Source organism: Mustelus asterias, chromosome 31 (assembly GCF_964213995.1).
Source record: "Mustelus asterias chromosome 31, sMusAst1.hap1.1, whole genome shotgun sequence".
Lineage (NCBI taxonomy): Eukaryota > Metazoa > Chordata > Chondrichthyes > Carcharhiniformes > Triakidae > Mustelus > Mustelus asterias.
In genome coordinates, this window is record NC_135831.1 from 10,059,433 (window position 1) to 10,086,802 (window position 27,370).

Sequence of the window (27,370 nt, forward strand, 5' to 3'; positions counted from 1 at the left end):
TCGCTCAGGCCTTGGTTGCACTGCAGAGTGCATTGTTCGCAATGAATATTTGTTGGAATTCCTTCTCACCCAAGCCTCTGTTCCGTACATTGTGCATTTTATGAATGAATTCAGTCTTGTAATTGGTCTTGAATGGTCACAGAAAGCTTTGACCCACGTTGGATGAGGGACGTACAGTTGGGTGAAAAATGAATTCGAAAAACATTCCGGATTCGACGGATTATGGTCTCTGTATGGCGTGCATATAAAACACAAAGAACGAATGAGAAATAAAGTCTAAAAGGCTTTTATTTCATTATTGTACTTTCATTCTCTCGTAATTTTACAAATCAAATTCCATAGTAACCGAAGTTGGATATCTGCCATACAGACACAGGCTGTGAAATGAAAAGGTTCAGGATCTGTTGTCCGTCTTTTAAACATGTCCAGCACATTAAATTGTTTCAATTAAGTTGGCTTTTCTTTCAGGAACAGCTCTCATGCTTTGTCGACCCACATAACATGCTGCTCTGTAATGAAGCTCTACAGAGTGTTGCCTTGAATCAATTCCTCCATAATCCTTATTCGCGTCAAAAGAGAATTGTCCTGTTCCTCCAACATACCATTTTCATCTTCATCATCACGACTCTCATTCTCTTTATTCTTATTTATGATCATGTCACTAATTCACTGTCTGTGAGTTGGAGATGAACCGGAGCAGCGTTGTGAATATTTAGACAATACTCAACAGCTTCTTCTTCCAGCAACTTGGCTTCAGCTTCTTGAATGGTCTTGAATGGCCACAGAAAGCCTTGACCCATGGATGGAAGAAGGACGGACATTTCAGCGGTAAATGAATTCCAAAAACATTGTCCCTGGTGAGGACTTCTACAGCAGGATGTGCAGCACAATTATCAGGGACGAAAATAACCCTGCAACCCGCAGGACGTCCCTGAGACTGACAATGAGCCCTGGCTTCAGGGAAAGCTGCTGTTCCTATTGGTTTTAGCATTGCTGCTCCTCTTGTTCCTCATCAGAGTTTCAATTAGTTTTCGTGCTGTGATGAGGCAGGACGGAAGAGCATATCAAGGTGATGTGCTTTAATTTCACCATCACTAGTTGGGAATATGGTAAATGGCATCAGGTTGCGCCATCCATTTATCAAACTACCTTGGGGTACATTGGCTCAGACCTTCGCAGCACTGCAGAGTGCATTGTCCAGGAATACCTCTTGGAATTCCCTCCCACCCAAGCCTCTGTTCAATGCAATGAGCATTTTGTGCATGAATTCAGCCTTGTATCTGGTCGCGATTGCCCGCAAAATGCATTGATCCTTGGGCTGAATGGGGACGTAAATTTCGGCAGAAAATAAATTCCAAAAACAATGTTCCTGATGAGGACAAAATAACCATGCAGCTCTCAGGGACCCCCAGAGACCAAAAATGAGCCCTCGCTTCAGGGACAAAATTGCTCTCGTACCAATCAAGGAAAATTGAGTGAGTCATCCATGTGGACTTATTGATTGGCCTTGTAAACAACAGGGAAGATTCTGATCCCTTTGAAAAACGCATAATTCTGACTGTTACCAAAAACACAGGTACATATGCCCTGCTCTTTGACCTTCTTCCAAAATTATTATGGAAAATTTATCCAAGTATATCCCTGCAGCTTCAAGGTCAGCGGAGGTTTTTTCACTATATACTTTCAGCACACACACATACCATGGCAGTTTGTGAACTTGTGCTGCCACCCTGGCGCTCAATGACATGGTGTTGTTCGGCCCAGCTCTTTATGGAACACTTTCGCTTCGGCTATGGTAACGAAGTGATCCAATGGATATGTTGTACGCTGACAGCGTCTGATTCACTCTAATAACACTTTGTCTACATGGACAGTCTTTGACTGATGGAGGGTTTCCCTATTATCCATTAATTTGGGCACATCACTGTCAGCAAAACATTTAAATTTTCCATTTGCTTCTTCAGATCATAAATGGTTGATGTACCAACAACATTCTATTCGCTTAACCTTTTCCCTGAGGTGCCTTTCTCCAGACGCATTGGTAACTTTACTTTCTGCTTCATAGTCAGTGACCTTTTGTGTTGGTGCTCCTGCTAGCCGCGGGACTTTTGACATGAAAACAGAAGTAATAAAGTCTGGTATTACACAGAGAGAGATATGTTCGAGCAATGGTTAAACTGCGTGTGCAGGAAATGGATATTGGAATCTGGAACTTGACAAATTACTCTGCACGCCAATTACAAATTGCACCAAGTGGTGTCATCGTCAAGTGTAACCCTCCTGTTTCTGGGACCCTGGATAAGGGGTTCGGGATCTCTACCAGTTTACCAGGGGGGGTGATTCTCATTGAAATATACTGCACAGAATGCTGGGAAGTAACCAAGTAGTGCTGAGATCAAAGATAGTGGAGACACATGTATGGGAATGGTGACTTAAATCAGCTGATGAAATATTAGCCAAGAATTCCAACATGGATAGTGAAATTAGCTTGAGCTATAAGTGTGACTCATGCTGCAGGTGTATTTGCAAGACATGTAGTGTGTGCAGTATTCCTGTTATTACACTGCTGGTATACAATAATCTGCGAAGAATTCTACCTCAACATCCAGTCCAGTGTTTGGAAAAATTATGATTCACTAAATTAAAGGAGGGTTGCCCATCAACAAGACTCCATTGATATACTTGACCTCACAGTACCAAGCTTCATTACCCAGAGTAACAATTGGATAGTATTTGGGAAAAATATGATACCCTAAATTAAAGGAACATTGTTCCATATTCTTGAAATGTGTTGGGACTCTCAATTGTGGCTCTGATGTCAGAATGGCAGCATTTAACACATTGAATTCAACCATAGCAATAGCACCCTGATTCTAAGTCTGCGATTGAGGCACTGAATCTATGAAAAGAAACATTTCTCAAGAGGATCTGGATTTTATAGCAGGTTATTGCTGAGACCGGCATCAGCTGGATAACGTCTGGCCAGCCAGAGGTTCTGAGGCTGAATTGTACAATCCCCTTCTGAGGCTTCAGCAACGACAGGAATGGAGAGGAGAAATGGAAAGGCAGTGCTCGTATTTCCCTTCATATCCTGCATGGCTCAGACACTCAGATGGAGCTCTTGCTGGTGATTGAAATGAGGTCATATTTGCCAAGGACAGAAGGAAAAGGCCAGCCTGGTAAAACCAACTGTAATGAATGGAAGTGGCCGAGAATGTGGGCAGGAGCATTATTGTCTCTCAAACATGGGAAAAATATCCCAAGAAGTTCAAGGAACACATGAGGTCAGGAAAATGCGTGACATAACTTTTTCAGGAGCCCAGACTCACACTCTTACTTTCCCAGCATTTCCCAGCACAAGTCCAAATAACAATACCCCTTACACCTCCATTCATTCCTTTGTCTCCAGACACTTCCTCACATCCTCATCTGAAAATCCAAATTGGTTACTCGGCCGCACCATTGTGCCATCACAGCCATGTCTCACTCTCAACCTGCACTCAGACTGACTTTGTTTTCACTCCACTCAATGCATTTCTCACTCTCACAATTCTCTATTTCCATCTCTTTCTGTTTAACTAACCAATTCTACTACTTCAGATATTGATCTAACATTCCTGTAAAAGTTGCAATGTTCTCATCCCTCAACCATTCCCAGTAATACAGCATTTAGATAGAGGTCTGTGGGAAGGTAATTGCTGATCGTCAATTAAAAATAAATTAAAGGATGTAGAGCTGGCATTGAGAAAAAGACTGGGACACAGAGGATGATGACGTGAGGAGAATTTCAATTGTCCTCCGTTCATCCGTAGCTTTCTACAGCCAATGATTGGTTTTGAGTTGGGATTCGATCACTCTTGTAGTTGATCCATTTGTTTTTGATACTTCATTTCTCATGATTTCACTCTGTGGCAGTTTGGTCAAAACCCCATTTCTTCACAATCATCCTGACATGAATCGTGTACCTCTTGCAGAAGAAGAAATTAGACACAGAAAATACTGGATAGTAACAAGTATAACAACAGGTATTTTATAGCTTCCCCCAAATAGTAAAACCATTTCCCCCATAAATATTGAAGATTCTGAGTGTAAAACAGATTGGTTTGTTACATTTCTTATAATTTTACTGGTCTCAGCTTAGTATGAAAAACAGAAGAATCCATAAGTTCTCATGTTGAACAACTAACAACTTCTTCAAAACATTTCCCAGTTTCTGTATCTAAAGCCGCTCGTGCTAAGTGTCTGTATGAAGAATTTCTTCAACTCGCCACATTTCCCTTTTCACGTCTGAGTTCTCGCTGTTGGGGGAAAATTTGAGCAGCTGAATGTTGATGTGTTCATTCTGCCCTCATTTAGTCATTCATTCTATCCCGACGCTACACTCAACATCAATCAGTAGCCTCAAGAGGAAGGTTCTCAACTACCTGTAAAAATAAACATTTTACAGCACAAACCTTGTGAGTGCCAGCTGGCTACCAATGTTCGAGTGTTCAAGCTCCCTTCGCAAAAGAAAAAATGTTCAGACCTTCTGCACATCCGCTTTCACTCCTACAGGGATCAACCAGAGAGGAAGGGTCAGTGCAGCTCCATTTCAGTCACTGGAACTGGGTGTGAAGCCTCCTGTCTCTAATTTATCCAGTTTACAAACCAAATTAAATGTGTGATCTCACTGTGATATAACAGTTTCCCTCATCCAGTTCAAGGGCCTCATCCTGATGCGGGTCTTGGGTAAACATCCCTGAGTTTCACTTTCGCCGTCATGATAGAATGAGCTGGAATGTAAAAAAAAGTCAGAATAAGATCTGCAGGCAATGGGCCTTAATGAGAATATTAGCCTTCTCACTGCCACATGTAAGGGAAATTGTACTGGATATTGTATGAGTTTAGTATGAAATTCAGATTCACTTGTAAGGGAAATTGTACTGGATATTGTATGAGTTTAGTATGAAATTCAGATTCACTTGTAAGGGAAATTGTACTGGATATTGTATGAGTTTAGTATGGAATTCAGATTCATAGGTTTTAGTGAAATAATAAAGCAGATTTAGATAAGTAGTGAAAATGGGTATATAACCTAAAATAACTTCGTGTGACCTAATATAATCAAGTGTAGTCGATATGATCAAAGTGGAGAAACTAGAGAAGTAATATAGCAATCACTAATTAAGGAAAGCAGACAATAGTCACTTAAGAAAACAAGGAAGACTGCTCGGTGGTTCAACTTAATAGTGGACCATAAATCAGCAGGGGGGATGTCTTTTCTTCTAAACACATTCGCCTTAGCCTACAAAACCACGATTATTGTACAAACAGAAAAGTTCAGATAAGAGCAAGAGTTATAACCACCATGGTTTAAGAGACAACGAGATATAACAGGGAGCGACCGATTGCAAAGAAAACAGATAAAGGGTCAACTAAAAATAATGGTGGCCAAAGAAAGATAGGGCTGTAGGGTAAGATAACAACCAAGGACAGGCTGTAAAAGGGAGAGGAGGATCTTGAAATATGAGGCTGAAATGTACATAAAAGACTGTAAGCCCAAGGGCTCTTTGGAGTGTTCCGGACGCTCCCGGCTTTGTCTCTTGTGATGAGAAATAAAGTCTATGGCTTGGAAGATCGCTGCTCAGACTCTCTGTTTTAATTAATGTGAATAAATTGTCGTCCTGGGGAACCACGACAAAATTGGCGCTGCTTAGCAGGGTTGGTGAGAGATCGCCCAGAAAAGCATCTGGAAGGAGTAGCGGAGACGGTGGTCCGACCGGAACCGAGAGGTCCCCAGCCGGCCTTCTGTCAACAAGGTAAGCAGACTTGCATGCATGTAAATCCTTGTTGTCAGAAAGGGGTTTTCTCGAGGCCCGGTGCGCCCGGCTCTCTGCTGGTCCTGGATCTCCCCAACCCAAAAAGATATCCTGCACAGGTAAAACCAACTTGTGTAAAAATTTTGAGAGACTGAGTCTGATCCGAAGAGCAGAATTTTTGCATGCAAAAGCGCGCTGCGAATACTGTATTGTCTGTGAATGGGTAAAAAGTGAGACGGGAAAAAGGCCGAAAGCTAAAGTAATGCAATTAGGTTAAGTCAAGCGGTTTGGAGCGGGTTTTTCAGGTCACGACTTGCCCAGAAGAGAGTAAGTGTGGGAAAACCTGCCAGTCCAAACCTACCCAGGACCTCGGGTAAGGGACGTCAACCGAGAGGGAGAGAGATCAGTGAGAGATCACTCTCTGACCTAATACAGTAGTCAAAAGCACAGGAGTGGATTTTAAGCACAGGAAAGGGGAGTAGCAGCTAGAATAGAGGAAGTAAAAGACCAATTTGAACAAACTGGTCTGAGGTAACAGCGTGGAGAACAGAAATAAGAGGAGAGTCGGAATATAGGTAGGGTAATAACTAACAACTTGGAAAGATTACCCTGACAAAACTGCCTGGTGGCAAGATTGAAAATAACTAATCTTTGAATAATAACAAAAACGGAAGCAACACTGGATTGGAAAAAGATTACACACATAATTAACTTAGAGGAGATAAAGAATGAGTGGCCGTATGTAAAATGGGAAAGAGTAGTCGATAGGAATTGGATAGACGAAATAAAATTGGAAACCCTAGAGAAATTAATAAAGGGATCTGACCGATACAGGATTCTTATACACATAGACGAGCAAGTGAAAACCTACTACCCTCTGGCCCGGGAGAGGAAGATAGTGCCGGGACAGGGGACTACGGGGAAGTGGATATCAGGACCCCGGTTAGAATTACAGATAGTGGCAAAAGAAATCCAAAGGAAAGGTAAACAGGGGACTGAGCACGGAAAAACAATACAGCAAGTAATAATCACTGTGATACCTAACTCTGACAGATTAAGTGACAAAAATTGCGACAGTGATCCAAAAAGACGAGTAATGGCGCACCAAGTTAAGACACCAGTGGAGATATTAGGGGATAAGTTCCCAGCCCTTAGGGGAGATATAGAACACGTCTCTAAAAAATGGGCCAAAAGAACAATTAAGACCAATACACAGTGGCCGGAGGAAGGCACATGGTCCATAGAGAGGTGTGAGGACCAGAAGGGAATGATAAAGAACTATAAGATTAAGGATAAATCGAGCAAAAGAAGGGAAAAGTGAGAAAAGGAGTTAGAGATATTAGCCCTATTCCAACAAGAAGGGAAAGAGAGAAGAGGGGTATGGAGGGGAGGTAGAATGCAGATGCCAGTACAACTTGAGGAAAAAGCAAAATTGGAAGATCCAAACGTAGCCCCACCCCCATACTTAGAGAAACAGAGCTCCACGGGACTGTACCCAGTTATATCAGGCACAATGAATTTTGAGGGAGAATATGACATAGAACAGATGACGAAGGAGGGAAGGGCACAAAGGGAGAGAGAAAAGAGACAAGATATAGAGAGATGGAAGGAGAAACAGAAGAGAGTAGTGAAGACGAAGGGAGGCAATCAGTGTTAAGGGTGCAAAGAAAATCAAGGCGGGAAAGGCACCCACCTGTAAAGTTTCCAGATGTGGATAGGAGAGGGAAAAGGGTATTCCCGGTGATTCTGAAGGGTGGCAGACCGCAGTATATCCCTTGGTCAGGTCAGGATTTGCCTAATTTAATTAATGAATTACCCAATATTTTGGATGGAGCTGGAAGGTGGATTGGACAGTTGGAGGCAGGAATGGTGGGAAAAAGGATGGCACTGGGTGACATCAAAGCTCTCCTGACAAAGGTGCTAGGAATGGACCAAATGGCGGAAGTAATGAGACGTGCTGGCATCCCGACCGCAGCTTATGACCCAGCGGTGGATGGGATACTAATGGACCAGTACCGCCAAGACATCTGGCAGGCACTGCGGGATATGTACCCCAATCGAATGGATGTAAAAACCCTAAAGGGAGAGCCACTGGGTGAGGAGGAGAATGCAGCTGTGTATGTGGAGAATCAATTAAAAAGGTGGAGAAGGGACACGGAGAGGGACATTTTAATAGACCCACTGACCAACTCCATGTTCCGGGCTGCAATCCTAGAGGGCTTGCCAGCCCCAGCTAAGACAAGGCTGGAGGAAGTGTTGGGCTTGGACTCAAAAAATTACCGAGAGTTTGTGGATTATGTTGCCCATGCAGTAGAGAGACATCGCAAAGATGAAAAGAATGCAGACAAACAGCTGAAGGAGGTACAACGTAAACTCCTTCAGGCACAGTTGGAGGAGATCAAAAGCAAGGATAAACTGAAGGCAAAAGAGGATCTCGCACCCAGAAAAATAGCACCAATGATGGTGGAGCAAAAGCCAGAGGAAATACCTGCACTAATCAAAGGGGGGAGCGGAGATGGAGGCCAGCCCGTCATAACCTATAACATTTCTGCCTTCCCACTGTCCATGAACCCAGGAGCCTATGGCCTAAATTATCAAAACCCATACGCCCTGCAAAGTCAGACTGACTGGAATAGAAATGGGAAAGGACAGGGAGGTGGTAGGCCACCCTATCAGAATCAGAGAGGACAGGGACAGGTTAATCATCAGACTCCGAGACAGGGACCACTGCCTGGCCCTTCAGGTGTGTGTTGGGGGTGCGGGGAGGCAGGGCACATAAAAAGGAATTGCCCGCGGAATTTCCCCAGACAGGGAGAAAACCAGCAGCAGACAGGCCAACAACTGATCCAAGGATCGCCAAACAGCATCCCGATGTTTCAAGGGCCGGTAAACCATCAGAATTCCCCATAGGGAGGCCCAGAGAACCCCGAAATGGTAGGACAGTACGTACAGATAACAGAAACTGCAGAGCAGGAACCTATAGTTAACGTTAGAGTAGGAGGGATCGAGGTCCCCATGATGATAGACACCGGCGCCACATGTACGTGCATGCAAACGAAATATGCGGATCACTTACCATTGTCAAACCAGTTTGTAAAAACTGTGGGGTTCTCGGGGAAAGTAACATTAGCTCGAATGACGACGCCGGTGCCTGTTACCATTGGAAATAAGACAACCCATGTACCTATTTTAGTATGTGATAAAACTCCTTTAAATCTATTGGGAAGGGATGCAATCCTAGGTCTAGGACTAAAATTAGAATGCACCGAACAAGGAATTGATTTGATGGGAATGTATCCACTTGAAATACCAGGAAAGGAAGGGGTTAATGTATATTGGTTGGGAGATATAGAGGAACAAGTTAAAAAACAGATATGGGAAGTTTGGGGAAAGCTTATAAACACTTGGGTTCCACAAGCCAAATGGCCAAGAACAGAATTACACAGTACAATGATATTTGATGAAGGGCAGGAACCTGAGATACAGGAGAAATGGGAAAGGGAGGCAGGACGAGAACAGGAAATAAAGTCAGGAAGTATTTTAATCGGACTAGAGGGAGTAGCCCTCACCATTGTTAGGAATGAATGGGTTAACAAATGGTTCTCTGTATCTGGGGCGGAGCCACATGTCACATTGAAAGTGAATCCGGGATACAGATCAAAAGACCTAGGACCAATGGTGTTGAGAGCACAAGATTTAGAATTTGTCCAGACAGACAATGTAGATATTTGGACGTCCAGCAATGGACAAATGACGAAAATAATTTTGGATGTTAAAATGCTTGGGAAACCGAAGCAGATAACAATAGGAGTGCAAATCGAGAAACAGGAACTGGAGTGGAGAGAGAGGTTAGAGCAGGATTTGAACTCCCTCCCGCAGGAGTTGTGGTCCAGACAGGACACGGATGTAGGGAGGGTCAAAAACGCTAATCCAGTTGAAGTCAGATTAAAGACAGGATGCCAGGGGCCGTATAGGCCGCAGTACCCAATTAAGACAGAAGCAATTGAAGGAATTAGAGGGACGATTAAGGGATTGATAGAAGCAGGGGTATTAAAAGAAACCCGGAGCAGGTGTAATACACCGCTACTACCAGTGAAAAAGGCGGACGGAGAAAAATGGAGATTGGTGCATGACCTAAGGGCAATTAATGAGGTAGTGGAAGATATGCCAGCAGAGGTTCCAAACCCTTATACCTTGATGACAAATATACCACCTGAAAGTAGATGGTTTACTGTAATAGACCTATGTTCGGCATTTTTTAGTGTGCCACTAGCTCAAGAAAGTCAGTATCTCTTTGCATTTACGTACGAGGGGAAACAATACACATACAATAGGATGCCCCAAGGATTTAAACATTCCCCACATGTATTCAATCAGGTGTTGAGAGCAGATTTAGAAGGAATACAGTTGGAAGGAACACTAATACAATATGTGGATGATTTATTATTATGCACAGGAACACAAGAACAATGCAGGAAGGATAGTTTAAAACTATTGAAAAGACTAGCAGAAGGGGGTCATAAAGTTTCCAGGAAAAAGCTGCAGCTGTGCCAGAAAAAGGTAGAATACTTGGGAAGAGAAATATCAGCAGGACAGAAGGAGATAGCTTTACAGCAAATAGAAGCAGTACTAAAAGTTCCGAAACCACAGACGGTGGGACAAATGATGACATTTTTGGGAATGACAGGATTCAGTTCAGAATGGGTGGAAAGCTATGCCGAAAAAACGCAGGCACTACGAAAGATAATGAAGGAGGCAGGGTGTGACGAATTAAAAGCCAAACTAAAATGGGATAAAGATGCTTCAGGCGCATTTGAAAATGTGAAAAGAGAAATGGCACAGGCACCAGCATTGGCCTTACCGACCTATGACAAGCCCTTTGACTTATTTGTGAGTAACAGAGAAGCTGGATTTGCTACAGCAATGTTAATGCAGGAAAATTGCAAGGGTAGACAAAGGCAGGCTGTAGCATATTACAGTACCAAGCTAGACGACGTAGCAATGGGATACCCTCCGTGCTATCAAGGCCTGGCAGCAGCTTGGTGGGCGTACGAAAAGGCAGCTACGGTCACAATGGGATATCCGATAAACATACATGTATACCATAAGGTAGCTGAATTGATTGAGCAAGGAAAATTTGTGCTGACACCTGCTAGGATCCATCATTATCGAATGCTAACCACATTTCCAGATATCACGATAATAAAGTGCAACAGAGTAAATCCAGCTGATTACATGCCATTACCTCATGAAGGAGAAGAACATGAATGCTTAAGAGAAGCAAAAACATTTATGAAACTGAGAAAAGATTTAAGAGCAAGGGACTAGTGACAGAAGGGAAAAGGATACTGTATGTAGATGGCTCATGTTACAGGGATCACTTAGGAAACCACGCAGGCTATGCCATAGTTGAACAGAAAGGGGAAACACTTGAAGTTATAGAAGCAGAGAAATGTGAACAGCCCTGTTCAGCCCAATTAGCAGAGCTTAAAGCATTGACCAGACCATGTGAGCTAGCAAACGGGGAAGCATTGGAAATTTATACTGATTCGGCCTATGCCCACGGGGTCTGCCATCTGTTCGGGGCAATATGGAAGCAAAGGGGATTTATGAAAAGCGGAGGAGGACCAATACAACACGAAGGTCAAATCAGGGCTTTAATAAGGGCCATGATGGGTCCAAGGGAATTAGCCATAATTAAGTGTCAGGCGCATAAAAAGGGAGCAGACAGCATCACACAGGGAAACACCAAAGCCGACAAGGCAGCTAAAGAAGCGTCAGGATGCATTGAGGCTACGATAGCCCCAGTAGAAATAGCAAGGCCACACCCAGGGCCAGGTACGGGGGATATCGAACCTCAGATCACATTAGAGGATGTAGCACAGTTACAGGAGGAAACCTCTGTAGCTGAAAAGGCAATGTGGAAAGATAGAGGAGCACTACAGGGACAACAGGACAGGATATGGAGAAATGGGGAGGGATTAGTCATAGCACCCACATCATTACTAACCGTACTAATTAGCGAAGCGCATGGAGTGGACCACTGTGCGAGAGGAGAAGTGGCGAGAAAGATCAAGAAGGAAGGATTCTGGTCACCATACCTGCAAAACTCGATTGACTACATACTAAGTCAGTGTGAGGTGTGTGCTCAGAATAACATCAGGAAGGGCATTACTGCCCCAATAGGGCATATACCCATTCCTGAAGGACCATTTAAACATCTATGCATGGACTATGTGGATATGGGAAAGGTGGTAAGAGGGAAAAGATACATGCTAGTGATTATTGATAGATTCAGCAGATGGATAGAAGCAACGCCATCCAAAGATCAAGGATCTGGAACGGTGATTAACTTCCTGTCAAAAGAAATTATTCCAAGATTTGGCATACCTATGCAATTAAGTTCAGACAATGGATCTGCTTTTATAGGAAGGGCACTGAGAGAGACACTCTCGGCACTCCGAATAAAGCAGAAGTTTGGATGTGTATATCATCCTCAATCCCAAGGAATGGTGGAGAGAGCAAACGGGACCCTTAAGGCTAAAATAAGCAAAATTTGCAATGAAACAGGGAAAAACTGGATAGATGCTCTGCCATTGGCTCTAATGCAATACAGGAGTCAGGAAAACAGAATCACACATTTGAGCCCTCATGAAATGATGACAGGAAGAGTAATGCCGGTACCTAAGATCAGGGGATCAGGAGGTCCTACGCTAGAATGTTTAGATCAAAGCACAAAAGAATATATACAACAATTAACTGTTATACATAGAACTATATTTGAACAGGAAAAAGCCAAGGAGGAGGAGAATCCGGTAACAGAACATCAGATCAAACCTGGAGATCGAGTATACATCAGAAAGTTCCGGAGACGTTGGAACGAACCGAGACGAGAAGGACCGTTTGAAGTCACCAAAGTGTCTCCCACGGCTTTGCAAGTAGAAGGCAGTACACTGTGGTATCACTTAAACCATTGTACCAGAACGGTACCAGGGGTGGGGGAGAGAAGGGAAATTGAAGAAGTACACAGAGTGGACAGAAGTGATAGCGAGGAAGAAATAGAAATACACGGGGAGAATCGTGGGGAGGAGGAACAGAGCCAAGGAAGAACAAAAAGAATAGAGGATGATGAAAGTAGTTCTGTACATGAGCTGGCTGATGATACAAATGCCCAGCCTGAGCCTATTAGTCAAGGTGCCGAGGGAGGTGAGGACAGGGAAGGGGCCCCATTCCCCACCTGGGACTTGGAAACTATTTCCCTTAGGGACTTCCGTGACCCATAGAAAAGGAGAATGGGATACAGAAGACATAAGGGTGCAGAATCAGGAAGATAAAGTATTAAGACGAACAAAACGTGAACGATTTGTGAGCACAAATACTATTTGGGAAAAAGCGCAGAAAAACAAATGGTGGAAATGGGCTGAGTATACAGGTCAGAAAAACAGTGATGGGAAAGAGTGTGTAGTATGTGCATCAGAGAAACCTAACACCCAAGTAACTGATATACCATGGGGATCAGGAGACTGTAGAACCAGGAAACAAAGCTGGAGAAAGGAAAATTGCCGTCCATATACCACACATATACGGTATCATATGATAGGGAATCGGAACTACACGTATGAGATGATAAACTGTTCCGGATCCGCATGTGCTAACCTTTGTAAAGGTGAGCCGCCGTTGTGTCAATACCACTGCATCCTGTTTGCTGGGGTAAAAAGAGACATCCAAGAAGCCATCTACAATGTAACCCACAAATGTCCAAAGTGGCCAAAAACAGCAATGGACGCTGTCCCAAAGGAATGGAGGGTAGAGCCCGACTTACGAATCCAAGATTGCTATTGGAGGAGAAGCAGAACAGGAATTAGTATGGGAGAATACGCAGGGGAGTGTGTAAGGATTTGGAATACAACCGACATCCGTAGGCTGATCATGCCAATCAAAGGGGGAACGCCACCCCCTCCTTATGTGTTAGACTATCAAGAAAATCAACTGGCCCGGAGAAAGGGCTATTGGCAAAATTACCACAGAATTGGAAGGGACTATGTGCTCGAGTTATGCTTGCCCAGAGCATTGTGATACTACCGGTGGAAAGAAAAATTAAATCACAAAAAGTTAAGAGGGCATATATCCCTGACCCTACGATAAAATTGGACGCAATCGGACAGCCCCGCGGCATCCCGAATGAGTTCAAAGCTAGGAACGAAATAGCTGCAGGGTTTGAATCCCTCTTTGTTTGGATCACACCCAGCAAGAATACTGAGTGGATCAATTACATCTATTATAATCAGCAGAGGTTTATTAATTATACGAATGATGCCCTGGAGGCCTTAGGAGAGCAGTTGGATGCGACCAGCAAAATGGCGTGGCAAAATCGACAGGCGTTAGATTGGCTCCTGGCAGAGAAAGGAGGAGTGTGTGTTATGTTTGGGGATCAGTGCTGCACATTTATCCCTAATAACACTAATCCAGAGGGGTCATTTACACAAGCCATGAATAAGTTAAAAAATCTTAAGAAAGAAGTGAAAGAAAATGCTGGGTTTGGGCATGAGGTATGGAGTTGGCTGGACAGAATATTAGGAAGATGGGGGGCGTGGTTTGCCAAAGCTGGAGCTGTAGCAATAGCAACAATAATCATTCTGGGATTGATATTTTGTTGTTTTTTACCCGCCCTGAGATCCTTCCTTACCAGAGTGGCAGCGCGGCAGATGGTGACGCGGGTGCTAAGCAGCTCACGCTCGAGAGAAAAAACAGAGGAATGGGAAAATCTTGAGCCGCCCCCGCTGAGTGGATTCACAATGACCTTGGTCGAAGTTGAAACTCGTCACTCTGTAAAATAACTACAATAGTGGAAGATCACCTTGTGGAAACAACAGCACCTTGCTGAAGTCCGCACGAAACCAGGAGAACTTAGTCTGTACACAGGAATCAGTCTTTTTCCCTTCCCTAGACAAGAGTGGGAAGGTTTTTGGCTGATGAGTGTCAGGGGCAGGCAATCTGGAGGAGCAACCCAAAAATCAGAACCGGGATAGACAAATTATGATAAAGTTAGAATAGGGACACTGATCCCTGACCAAAATAGTCGGCTCCTCCACATCGCCTGCAAAGAGTGATTAAAATAAAATACAAATGGGATTGAGCGAGGGGATTATTTGAGCTTGGTAATTGGGATGAGGCTAGGGAATAGCCTCAAAGGGGGGACTTGTAAGGGAAATTGTACTGGATATTGTATGAGTTTAGTATGAAATTCAGATTCACTTGTAAGGGAAATTGTACTGGATATTGTATGAGTTTAGTATGAAATTCAGATTCACTTGTAAGGGAAATTGTACTGGATATTGTATGAGTTTAGTATGGAATTCAGATTCATAGGTTTTAGTGAAATAATAAAGCAGATTTAGATAAGTAGTGAAAATGGGTATATAACCTAAAATAACTTCGTGTGACCTAATATAATCAAGTGTAGTCGATATGATCAAAGTGGAGAAACTAGAGAAGTAATATAGCAATCACTAATTAAGGAAAGCAGACAATAGTCACTTAAGAAAACAAGGAAGACTGCTCGGTGGTTCAACTTAATAGTGGACCATAAATCAGCAGGGGGGATGTCTTTTCTTCTAAACACATTCGCCTTAGCCTACAAAACCACGATTATTGTACAAACAGAAAAGTTCAGATAAGAGCAAGAGTTATAACCACCATGGTTTAAGAGACAACGAGATATAACAGGGAGCGACCGATTGCAAAGAAAACAGATAAAGGGTCAACTAAAAATAATGGTGGCCAAAGAAAGATAGGGCTGTAGGGTAAGATAACAACCAAGGACAGGCTGTAAAAGGGAGAGGAGGATCTTGAAATATGAGGCTGAAATGTACATAAAAGACTGTAAGCCCAAGGGCTCTTTGGAGTGTTCCGGACGCTCCCGGCTTTGTCTCTTGTGATGAGAAATAAAGTCTATGGCTTGGAAGATCGCTGCTCAGACTCTCTGTTTTAATTAATGTGAATAAATTGTCGTCCTGGGGAACCACGACACACATTGCCGAGTGAAGGATGAACCAACATTCTATTGAGTTTGCAGAGCCGAATCCTTCAGAGCATCAATGATGCTGGAGACATTGATCAGGACCTACTGAGGCTGGGGTTTGATCATTGGCTGGGGAATTGATTGGTGCCAATGGGAAGGTTTACATGCAGCCGATTCTAATTCAGACTGCACTATACATGTTGTTTAGATCAAGACTTTTCAATAAGTTGCTACCCAAGAGAAGGGCAATAGTTGATGAACTACTTCTGTTCAGATTTATTATGTACAAGTGGAGGGGAGAGTGGAGAAGGTGCGAAATGCCTTCCTGGACCTTTAGCGTGTGGCACAGTAAAGGAAGGCACTACTCCCCACACTTCAGTCTGATGTAATACAGCTGGAAACATTTACACAGCACGGAGTGAGCACCAAATTCAAGGACAGATAGCAGCCAGTCAGTGAGAGACAAACCTGAGACTTGAGCTGTTTGACCATCATTACCCAGATTCCAGGACCCAGACTATCTATGAGCATCAAAATTCAAGATTTATTAGCAACCGCAACTTCAGCTAATCCATCCTACTCTGCATCTATATTACTGGCTCTGTTATAATGATCACATTGCTCATTATCATGTTCACAAATTATGTTTCAAGATAATGATGTCGAGACAAACCAACCACTTCTTAGCCGACCACTTTCAGTCCCAGATAGATCAGGCTGTTAGTAAGAGTTTGTGAGTTCCACTGGAACTGGTTGGGCTGATGAACCTACTGTGATATTTAATCTCAAGGTGATGCTCAGTGTGAGAGTGAGACTTGCTCTGTAATATCATGAAATATCAACCAATCAAGGGCCTTGTCTTGATGGACAAACACCATTGGGTTTCAGTTGGGTCACAATCAGAGTGAGAAGATAATTTTTCTCTCAGAAGGTTGTGAAATCTTTCGAACTCTCTTACTCAGAAAGAGGTGGAAAACAGGGTCAATGAACATTTTGAAGGCAGAGGTAGATAGATTCTTGACAAACAGGGGAGTCAATGGTTCTCAGTGATAGGCAGAGATGAGGCACAGTCAGATCAGCCGTGATGTTACTGAATGGCGGTGGAACAGGCTCGAGGGCTCGAATAGCCCACTTCTACTCCAAATTCATGTTTTTATCAGCAACAAATAAAAACGTTCCCCATGGATACAACCCAGTGGATATGGCATGGAGAGCAATGGTGTTGGATTGTTTGCCTTCTCCATGTCTTCCTCCTGGGGAAACAATGTTTAAAATTGCTTCTATATCCTTTGAATCAGTATTTGTGGTTTTAGGGATTTGGAGAACTGTAGGGCAGAATACTCGGGATAATCGGTGGTGCCAGCTAACATTGATCATGATCCATTGGTGCTGGCTTGGTACCAGAGGCAGAGGAGTCAATCAGTGCCTTTGAGAGAAGCTGAACCAAAATCTTGCTGGATTTTGTGTTGTTGCAGCCGACGATTCACAACAAGTTCAACCGAGAGAAAGGCTATGGAAGATGAATCATTTTCGTTGAACTCCATTGTGGAGATTCAGTGAGCAGGGGACAGATATCTACCTGGAACTTTAGATTGAATCTAGCAAACATTGAAAATTTCTGCCAAGCTCGAGAAATCTCCCAGCCAATCTTATCGGAGACGATGTTGGGTAGCTGATTCCAATACACTCACATTGGAAGCAAGGGGGTCAGTCAGGGTCTCCAAAAAAGGTCCGGAGAGTGCGGTGAATAACCATCAGAATAAGAGGCACTGGGTACCCGAGTACCTAAGAGCAATGACATGCTAAATTCACTCGAGACAATAAAACACGATTATTTCATCTTGCAGCAGTTTAACTGAATTAGTTGGGTCATTTAGATAATTGAAATTCAAGTACAACTATCGTGAGACAAATCTTTCAATGTCGCATTGAATCGACCTGACGTTGGCATTGGTCACGCTCCTTTCACTTATTCAGATCTTCCAACCACTACATTCACTCCGAGGTAGATCAGCCAGTCAGTGCAGCTCCACTTCCTTCACATCAACTTATTATTCAGCCTCCTAACTCGAACTGAAATGTTTACAAAGCTATTCTGATGTCTGATTTCACCCTGATACACATTGTGATCGGGAGACTTGCACTGTGATGTCATGGTTGAATGCATTTGTTCAAGGGGTCACACATTGATGAAGATTTGTTTGGCAAATCTGTGGATTTAGAGTCATAGACGTTTACAGAATGGAAACAGACCCTTCGGCCCAATTTGCCGCCCTTTTTTTAAACCCCTAACATAATCCCAATTGCCCGCATTTGGCCGATATCCCTCGATACCCATCGTACCCATGTAACTATCTAAATGCTTTTCAAAAGATTAAATTGGACCCGCCTCTACTATTACCTCTGGCAGCTTGTTCCAGACACTCAGCACCCTCTGTGTGATAAAAATGCCCCTCTGGACACTTTTGTATCTATCCCCTCTCATTTTAAACCGATGCCCTCCAGTTTTAGATTCGCCTCCCTTTGGGAAAAGATATTGAATATCTACATTGCCTATGCCCCAAATTATTTTATAGACGTTCTGTAAGGACACCCCTCAGCCTCCTACGCTCCAGAGAAAGAAGTCCCAGTCTATTCAGCCTCTCCTTATAACGCAATCCATCAAGTCCCGGCAGCATCCTAGTAAATCTTTTCTGCAGTCTTTCTAGTTTAATAATAACCTTTCTATAATAGGGTGACCAGGATTGCACACAGTATTCCAAGTGTGGCCTTACCAATGTCTTGTACAACTTCAACAAGACATCCCAACTCCTGTATTCAATGTTCTGACCGATGAAACCAAGCATGTCGAATGCCTTCTTCTCCAGTCTGTCCACCTGTGACTCCACTTTCAAGGAGTTATGAACATGCAACCCCAGATCTCTTTGTCCTGTAACTTTCCCCAACGCCCTACCATTAACTGAGTAAGTCCTGCCCTGGTTCAATCTATCAACATGCATTTCCTCGCATTTGTCTAAATTAAACTCCATCTGCCATTCGTTAGCCCACTGGCCCAATTGATCAAAATCCCGCTGCAATTGGAGATAACCTTCCTCACTGTTCACCATGCCACCAATCTTGGTGTCATCTGCAAACTTACTAACCATGCTCCCTATATTCTCATCCAAATCATGAATATAAATGACAAATAACAGTGGGTCCAGCACTGATCCCTGAGGCACACCGCTGGCCACAGGTCTCCAGTTTGAAAAACAATCCTCCACAACCACCCTCTGACTTCTGTCAAGAAGCCAGTTTTGTATCCATTTAGATACCTCACCCTGGATCCCGTGAGATTTAACTTTATGCAACAACCGACAATGCGGTACCTTGTCAAAGGCATTGCTACAGTCCAAATAGACAACATCAACTGCACTGCCCTCATCTACCTTCTTGGTTCCCCCTTCAAAATATTCAATGAAATTTGTGAGACAGGATTTTCCACTCACAAAACCATGCTGACTGTCCCTACTCAGTCCTTGCATCTCTAAATGCCTGTCTCTCAAAATACCTTCCAACAATTTACCCACCACAGATGTGAGGCTCACTGGCCTATAGTTCCCAGGCTTTTCCCTGCAGCCCTTTTTTAAAAAAGGAACAACATTTGCCACTCTTCAGTCTTCAGGCACCTCACTCGTGACTATCGATGATTCAAATACCTCGGCTATGGGACTCGCAATTTCCTCCCTAGCCTCCCACAACGTCCTGGGATATACATCATCAGGTCCTGCAGATTTATCGAGCTTGATGCGTTTTAAGACTTCCAGCACCTACTTCTCTATAATATATACACTCCTCAAGACATCAATCTTTAGTTCCCCAAGTTCCCTAACACCCATGCTTTTCTCAACAGTAAATACTGATGAGAAATATTATTGTAGGACTTCACCCATCTCTTGTGGATCCGCACATAGATTACCTTATTGATCCTTAAAAGGCCCTACTCTCTCCCTTGTTTCTCTTTTGCCCTTTATGTATTTCTAGAATCTCTTTGGATTCTCCTTTGCCTTATCTGCCAAAGCAATTTCGTGTCCCCTTTTTGCCCTCCTGATTTATCTCTTAACTCTACTCCTACAACCCCTATACTCGTCAAGAGATTCACTTGATCCCAGCTGCCTATGCACATCATGTGCCTCTTTCTTCTGCTTGACCAGGGCCTCAATATCCCGTGTCATCCAGGGTTCCTAACTTCTGCCAGCCTTGTCCTTCACTTTAAGAGGAATGTGTTTATCCTGAACCCTGGTTAACACACTTTTGAAAGCATGCCACTTCCCAGACGTCCCTTTTCCTTCCCACAGACTCCTCCAATTAACTTCTGAACGTTCCTGCCTGATACCATCAGAATTGGCCTTACCCCAATTTAGAATATTAACTTTTGGGACAGACCTATCATTCTCCATCGCTATCTTAAAACTAATAGAATTATGGTCACTGGTCCCAAAGTGATCCCGCACTAACACTTCTGTCACCTGCCCTTCCTTATTTCCCAAGAGGAGGTCAATTTTGCCCCCTCTCTAGTCGGGCCATCCACATACTGAATGAGAAATTCCTCCTGAATACACTCAACATATTTTTCTCCATCCAGCCCTCTAATACTATGGCTGACCTCGTCAATGATGGGAAAATTAAAATCTCCGACTATTACCACCCTATTTTTCTTGGAGCTATCTGTAATCTCCTTAAATATTTGCTCGTCAATTTCCCGCTGACTATTTGTGGGCGTGTAGTTCAACCCTATCAAGGTGATTTCCCCCTTCTTATTTCTCAGTTCTAACCATATAGACTCAGTGGCTGAACCCTCGGATATATCCCCTCTCAGTACGGCTGTGATGCTTTCCCTCATCAAAAGTGCAGCTCCCCCTCCTCTCTTACCTCCTGTTCTATCTCCCCTATAGCATCTGTACCCTGGAACATTAAGCTGCCATTCCTGTCCCTACCTTAGCCATGTTTCAGGAATTGCTATAATATCCCTGTCCCACGTACACATCAATTTCCTGAGTTCATCTCCCTTGCCCGTCAGGCCTCTTCCATTGAAATAATTGCAGTTTAATCTGGACTTCCCTTGCTCTCTGTCTTGCTTCTGTCTGATCTGTCTGGTATTAGGATTACTGACACTGCCTTTACAAATTCAAGTGCTCTCTTTAACTTCCGTGTTATCCTCTGTCGCCCTACTGTTTTGGATCCCACCCCCTGCCAAACTAGTTTAAACCCTCCAGAGTGGCTCTAGCAAATCTCCCCGTCAGGATTTTAATGGTACAATGACTTATTACAAAGAACAAAGAACAAAGAACAATACAGCACAGGAACAGGCCCTTCGGCCCTCCAAGCCCACGCCGCTCCCCGGTCCAGGATTGAATCCTGAATCCAGGATCCCCGCCCAATTTTCCAGCCTATCTACATCCTAATATCCTATCCACCGAGCTGTCCCTCACAGCTACGATGCTTTGTTCATCACAACCTATTAACTCACCCCCACCCCCCCATTCCAGACCATGTGATCTCCAGGGAGAGGCGAAAACCCAGAGTGAAAACCCCAGGGCCAATATGGGGAAAAAAAAATCTGGGAAATTCCTCTCCGACCCCCTGAGGCGATCGAAACGAGTCCAGGAGATCACACTGGCCCTGATCGGAAAATGCTTCCCAACCCTATTCATTTCCACTTCTGCTTTGCGAACACCATCTGAATTCCCTGCCCCCGAGACAGGTTCCCAACTATCCGCAGTCTCGCTCTGTACTGGCACCAGCAAGATGATCATAGAATGAAGCCTTGAAACGAGAAACAAAGAACAATTAGCCCGCGCCGCTCCCTGGTCCAAACTAGACCACTCTTCTGTATCCCTCCATTCCCACTCCGTTCATATAGCTGTCTAGATAAGTCTTAAACGTTCCCAGTGTGTCCGCCTCCACCACCTTGCCCGGCAACACATTCCAGGTCCCCACGACCCTCTGTGTAAAATATGTCCTTCTGATATCTGTGTTAAACCTCCCCCCCTTCACGTTGAACCTATGACCCCTCGTGAACGTCACCACCGACCCGGGGAAAAGCTTCCCACCGTTCACCCTATCTATGCCTTTCATAATTTTATACACCTCTATTAAGTCTCCCCTCATCCTCCGTCTTTCCAAGGAGAACAACCCCAGTTTCCCCAATCTCTCCTTATTGTGCTGCAATACAAAACAGGTTTACATGTGATCACATCCCAGAGATCATGGAGTGAGCATGGATAATAGGCAGCCATGGGATTTCTCCTGATCTCAGTTTGATACATTTACAGCCACAGGAAAAGGCCCTTCAAATCCTGAAGCATATTTCACCATTCATTTTCACCACGGTTGATCTGTGCCTCAGGTGGAGATTTGTACCTTGGGGGAGATGGTGCCTCGTGGCAATAACACTGGACTATTATCCAGAGGCTTAAACTAAAGCCCAGGTGTCATGGGTACAAATGCCATCATAGCAGATGGTGGAATTTTTCAATTACCAAAGTCTGGAATTGAAAGCTAGACTTAGTATGAAAAACGTTTGTTGGTTGTTGTGAAATCTGTTGTCCAGGGTATTTCTAGTACACTGCAGACTCACTCAACTAGCACTGTATATCATGCGTTTTGCACAAACACCTCTGCATATTATCAGGCAAAAGAATGACTGCACACCTGAACTAATAATAAGTAACCGATTCGCAACTTTGTTCAAAACAGTAAAAGACTGGATTAGTAAAAAAAGTAAGAAGTTTAACAACACCAGGTTAAAGTCCAACAGGTTTATTTGGTAGCAAAAGCCACACAAGCTTTCGGAGCTGCAAGCCCCTTCTTCAGGTGAGTGGGAATTCTGTTCACAAACATAGCATATAAAGACACAAACTCAATTTACATGAATAATGGTTGGAATGCGAATACTTACAACTAATCAAGTCTTTAAGAAACAAAACAACATGAGTGGAGAGAGCATCAAGGGGCTTGCAGCTCCGAAAGCTTGTGTGGCTTTTGCTACCAAATAAACCTGTTGGACTTTAACCTGGTGTTGTTAAACTTCTTACTGTGTTTACCCCAGTCCAACGCCGGCATCTCCACATCATGAGTAAAAAGAAACAGTAAAAAACAGGATGCTCATGATCTCGTCAGGGTGTTGATCTCTTGAGTTCATCTCTCTTTCTGTCTCTCTCTCTCTGTCTGTTTGGTCTGGAGGTCATTTGCTGTAGTTGATGCCATGTCCAGATATGCTACTGAGTAGGCTGGAGATGGGGTCAGGCCAAACCCTGCTAGCATAGACTTCTTAGACTTTTCCGACTACCTTCTAGAATCTTGTGAAGATTCAGTCTATCATGTGCTTTGGTCTGATTTGTTTCACATCATTTCTGATGGGTTTCAATGGGTGTTAATGAGTTTCAATGGTGGACCCTTTGTGTTTGTGTGCTGCGTATCTAAATGTCTAGTTTCAGCTTCTAATAAGCATCGAGTCTTTTGTTTTGCTGATACAAGTCTTCTCCATGTATGTAGTGGTGATTTGTTTGTCAGGAAATGTATGACTGCTCTTTTACACTTGCTAATGTGTTCTGGTGTTGTTTCTGCTTTGGACCTTTACAGATGTAATTGATGCTTTTCCTCGGGATCCGCTTTTGTGATCAAGTTAACATCAATTCATTAGTCGATCGATCGAAGCGATCATTCGGTAATGCCGCAGCTTATGACCTCCAACTCCAGTAGAGATTAACACCATGAGAACAAAGAATACCTGCAGCCGTTGTGAGGAATGACTTTCTGTTTTACTGCTGGGGCACGCCTGCTAACTTTCTCAACGTGCCTTTTTGTTATCTGAAGGAGAAAATTTGAACTCATAAAATCGCACCAATAATTAAAATATCCTCTTGTAAAAGAAGCGGAATTTGGCACAATTATCTGACTAAATATAGAGGCAGCTGCTTTATTCATTTGTTGGTTTTTTCAGAACAATCTTACTGCCAGGTACAAAAACAGAAAATGCTGGAAAATCTCATCATTCTGATTATCTTATTCATACCCTGATTCCTCAGGAATATGCTTCTGAGGAAATGTGATATTTGTGATGCGGAGTGCAAACATCGGGTGGGATTTTACGGCCCCGCGCTAGAAAACTCTGCCCGAGGTCAATGGGATTTTTCCATTGGTCCGCCCCTCAACCGCTCCGATTCCCGCGGCGGGCGAGATGTTAAAATTCCGGTCATTACTTTTCTTTACTTAAAAGCGAAATGCGTGAAGGAATTAAATGTTAAATTACAACCTTAACTTCTGAACAAGCCTTTTGTTACCTGCAATAATTAGGAATCAGCGGACGATGCAGTCCATTTTCCATGCAGAAAACAGAGTATATGTAATACACACAAGTTTCACGGTACAACCTTGATTATGATAATTGGCAGTAAACAGGCAATGACCTCGTGGTATTATCGTTCAAGCATTAATCCAGAAAGTCAACTAATGTTCTGGGGGCCCGGGTTCGAATCCCGCCACAGCAGGTGGTGGAATTTGATTTCATTAAAACACATCTAGGATTAAGAATCTTCTGATGACCATGAAACCATTGTCGATTGTTGGAAAAACCAAACTGGTTCACTAATGTCGTTCAGGGAAGGAAAACTGCTGTCCTCACCTGGTGTGGCCTACACGTGGCTTCAAAGCCACAGCATTGTGGTTCACTCTCAACTGCCCTCCAAGGACAACTATTGATGGGCAAGCAATAACAAAAACAGAAAATGCTGGAAAATCTCAACAGGTCTGACCGCATCTTTGGGGAAAGGGTAGAGCCAATGCTTCGAGTCGAGATGACCCTTCGACAGGGCTGAGGCATTCCAGCATTTCTGTTTTTGTTTCAGAATCCAGCATCCGTAGTATTTTGCTTTTATAGATGTTGGCCAGCCAGCGACGCCCATATCCCACGAACTAATAAAAAAAACATCTTGCAACAGGTGAGCCAATTATTCGACTTCTGAACCTCAGATTTCCGAAATGCTTCCGGAAGTTACTGGTTACCTTGCGTTTCTTCAACTATGGATCATTCACAACCATCAAACCCTGGAGCTGAATGAACAGCATAGGAGTTATACAGGGCTTAACTTTGCATGCTAAAGTTAACTCCTTAGTGGGGTCCGTTACCAAAAGTGACTTGCAGTGGTTGTCCTGAAGCTTCCCTTTCACTAACTGTTGGATTGTTTTCAGTTCAACTGAGTTGGGATGGACCAGTTGGGTTCAATCCTTGAGAGAGTTGACAAAAGGCTGAAATGTTAGGGTATGAGTTGAACTGACCTTGAAGGATGTGGAATGAATTGAGTTACGTTGAGCACTCAAATGTTACAATGAGATGTTTTATGTCGAGTTTCATTGCTGCTTCAATGTTGGGATAAGGATCTGCACTGGCAAAATAAATGAATATTTAATTGCAAGAGATGTGTCACTATGTTTTTAAAATATATTTCATGCATTACGTAGAAACGTAGAAGATAGGAACAGGAGGAGGCCATTCGGCCCTTCAAGCCTGCTCCGCCATTCATCACGATCATTGCTGATCATCCAACTCAAAAGTCTAATCCTGCTTTTTCCCCATAACGTTTGATCCCATTCACCCCATGTGTTATATCTAGCTGCCTCTTGAATACATTCAATGTTTTGGCATCAACTACTCCCAGTGGTAATGAATTCCGTAGGCGCACCACTCTTTGGGTGAAGAAATGTCTCCTCATCTCCGTCCTAAATGGCCTATCCTGAATCACAGTAAGAAGTCTCACAACATCAGGTTAAAGTCCAACAGGTTTATTTGACAGCACAAGCTTTCAACTCTCGCTCCTTCATCAGGTGAGTGAGGACTTGTCTTCACAAACAGCGCATAGACAGACACAAACTCAATTTACAAGATAAAGATTGGAATGCGATTCTTTACAGGTAATCAAGTCTTAAAGGTACAGACAACGTGAGTGGAGAGGGGGTTAAGCAAAGATTAAATAGAGGTGTATTGTCTCCAGCCAGGACAGTTAGTGAGATTTTGCAAGCCCAGGGAAGTCGTGTGGGTTACAGATAGTGTGACATGAACCCAAGACCCCGATTGAGGCCGTCCTCATGTGTGCGGAACTTGGCTATCAGTTTCTGCTCCGTGATTCTGCGTTGTTGAGTGCCATGAAGGCCGCCTTGGAGAACGCTTACCCGAAGATCAGAGGCTGAATGTCCGTGACTGCTGAAGTGTTCCCCGACTGGAAAGGAACACTCCTGCCTGATTATTGCCGAGCGGTGTTCATTCATCCATTGTCGTATCGTCTGCATGGTCTACCCAATGTACCATGCGTCGGGACATCCTTTCCTGCAGCTTATCAGGTGGACAACGTTGGCCGAGTAGCAAGAGTATGTACTGTGTACCGGGTGGATGGTGTTCTCATGTGAGATGATGGCTTCTGTGTCGATGAACTGGCACCTGTTGCACAAGTTGCTGTGGCAGGACTGTGTGGTGTCATGGTCACTGTTCTCCTGAAGGCTGGGGAGCTTGCTGTGGACAATGGTCTTTTTGAGGTTGTGCGGTTGTTTGAAGGCAAGAACTGGGGGTATGGGGATGGCCTTGCAGAGATGTTCATCTTCATCGATGACATGTTGAAGGCTCTGGAGAAGATGTCGTAGTTTCTCCGCTCCGGAGAAGTACTTGACGACGATGTGTACTCTGTCCGCCGTGTCTTGTGTTTGTCTTCTGAGGAGGTTGGTGCGGTTTTTTGCTGGCTATCCTGAATCCTCAGAGTGCGACCTCTGGTTCTGGACTCCCCCACAATCGGGAACATCCTCCCTGCACCTACCCTGTCTCGTCCAGTTAGAATTTTATTAGTCTCTATGAGATCTCCCCCTTATTCGTCTGAACTCCAGCAAAAACAAACGTAATCTAGTCAATCTCTCCTCATACATCAATCCTGCCATTCTCGGAATCAGCCTGGTAAACATTCGCTGCACTCCCTCGAGAGCAAGAACATCCTTCCTCGGATAAGGAGACCAAAACTGCACACAATATTCCAGGTGTGGCCTCACCAAGGTCCAGTACAATTGCAACAATGATGTGGAGATGCCGGCGTTGCACTGGGTAGCACAGTAAGAGGTCTCACAACGCCAGGTTAAAGTCCAACAAGTTTATTTGGTAGGAAACACCACTAGCTTTCGGAAAACTGCACCTTCGTCAGGTGAGTGGGAGTTCTGTTCACAAACAGGGCATATATATGAATACAAACTCAATGTACGAGATAATGGTTGGAATGCAAGTCTTTACAGGTAATCAAGTATTAAAGGTACAGACAATGTGAGTGGAGAGAGAGTTAAACACAGGCTAAAGAGATGTGTATTGTCTCCAGCCAGGAAAGTTAGTGAGCTTTTTCAAGCATAGTGCTCGTCACAGAATAACTCCTATATAGCCTAAATAGAGTCACAGAGCAATACAACACTGAAGTAGGCCCTTCGGCCCAACCGCTCCATGCCGAAAATGGTGCCCTCCCAGCTGGTCCCAATTGACCCCCCC